Here is a 1,789-nt window from a genome sequence, read left to right on the forward strand (position 1 = left end):
CCGTTTCACACTTTTGTTATGCAAAATTACACAAATAACTCAAGTGTAATTAAAATATTGGCCATGCCTACAGTACAGTGAGCCCCTCCTAGACACACTGATTTCAGCACCATTGTGCTTCATGCTTCCCCCCTTCCTTGACACAGACACAGGCGATGGCCCATACTTTACAGTCACCCCCTTCCTAATGCACAGCGGTTGTTGACTTTGGTGCACACAGAGACAATAGCGTGCATTTTATAGGGACCATCACCTTAAACATGGGGCTAACAACTTTGGCATGTGGACCAAACAGCTGCAATTGTCTCAACCGTACTGAGCGTCTCAAACATTGCTCACCGCAACCCACTTTCCAAGGTTTCTGCGGGGTCTGGCTCCCCCGGGCCCTTGTCTCCTCCTCATAGGGCCCAACGGTCTTGGCAGGCAGACAGAAGGCTGGTGCTTCAGGATCAGGGCAAGTGGTCTTAACTTTCTCCATGTGCCCCTCATCCAGCAGGGATACTAGCAGATCTTGGCCCATAGTCCTGATTACATCAGCTAGAAGTCTTGGTGATTTTCTGGCTGATGAACAGAAATGTTTAAAAACGTGTAGGAATCATGCCCCCACCATAATTGCCCCAATCCATTAGGTTTAGTGTTTGGGCATTTGAGATCCAGGTTGTGGGTGCCAGCTCCTTTAAAGTGCTTCCCCTCTGCTCTGTTAACCCCTTTGCTGTGGCGGCGATTCCGCTGCAGCGCTATGGGGTGGGGGGGCTGCGCGGCGCTCCCATGCTCGTGACGGAACCACTCCGTCACGAGCCTCGGGTGCGCTGTACTGATGACGGAGTGGTTCCGTCATCAGCACAGCGCATCTGTGGCTGGTGGCGGAGCGGTTCTGTCACCAGCATGGGAGGAGTTAAAGGGGCACTCTGACGCAGTGAGAGTGGTTCCAATTCTAATTGACCCACAAAACTCACCAAGGGAGTAACCGGGGTTGACACGTGGCTGGCAGCTTCCAGTCATATAAGACTGATAAGGCTTCTAAGCCTCAGCTTTCCTCTTACAAAGATTTCCTCATCCACTCTACCAGTCCAACCATATCCCTAACAATGACCCCGGTCACACTGACCAATAACTCTTCCTGAAACCAAAGCGACCTTTGCGATACACTAAGGGTGCTCTGCTTTGCTACCTTCAGGGCGTGCTCTGACTCTAACCCTCAGGAGTGTCAGTAATTCACATATTCAGTCTGGAGGATGCAGTCTTCCCCTCCGCGAGCCTCTCTAGGCCCTGGGATTATAAAATGAAAGCCACAGCCTCTCGGTCACACATACTCCCAGCATGCACATGCAAGTATCACACAATGGTCGGAGCTACACAATTCATTCAAAGTTGAATTACGCCCATAGTCACACACTGGTGATCACCAGGCCAGGTGAAACAGATATACAGGTCTCTTCACATTACTGATATCTATGATAAAACAAAGTGGGTATACTACCACCACTGCACTCATGTCACTTAACGCCAGCTATGGGCAGTAGCCCTCTGCCACTATCAGCGCAGCTCTTGGTGTGCTGTAACAAGACCACATTACTAAGACACAAGTCTGTGTCATGGCAACTGTGCATGAGCCATGTTCGTCCGTGACCAACAATCATTATTAGATATTTATGCAGCTGGGCATGCGCATGAGTCACCATCAGGGGATTTTTCTGTTCCAACCCTTTATTTTTTTATAAATGTTTTTTTTTTATAGCAGAAAGTATTGATTGCATTCAGATGACATTAAAGCTTACAATACAATATA

Source organism: Lissotriton vulgaris, unplaced genomic scaffold (assembly GCF_964263255.1).
Source record: "Lissotriton vulgaris unplaced genomic scaffold, aLisVul1.2 SCAFFOLD_894, whole genome shotgun sequence".
NCBI lineage: Eukaryota > Metazoa > Chordata > Amphibia > Caudata > Salamandridae > Lissotriton > Lissotriton vulgaris.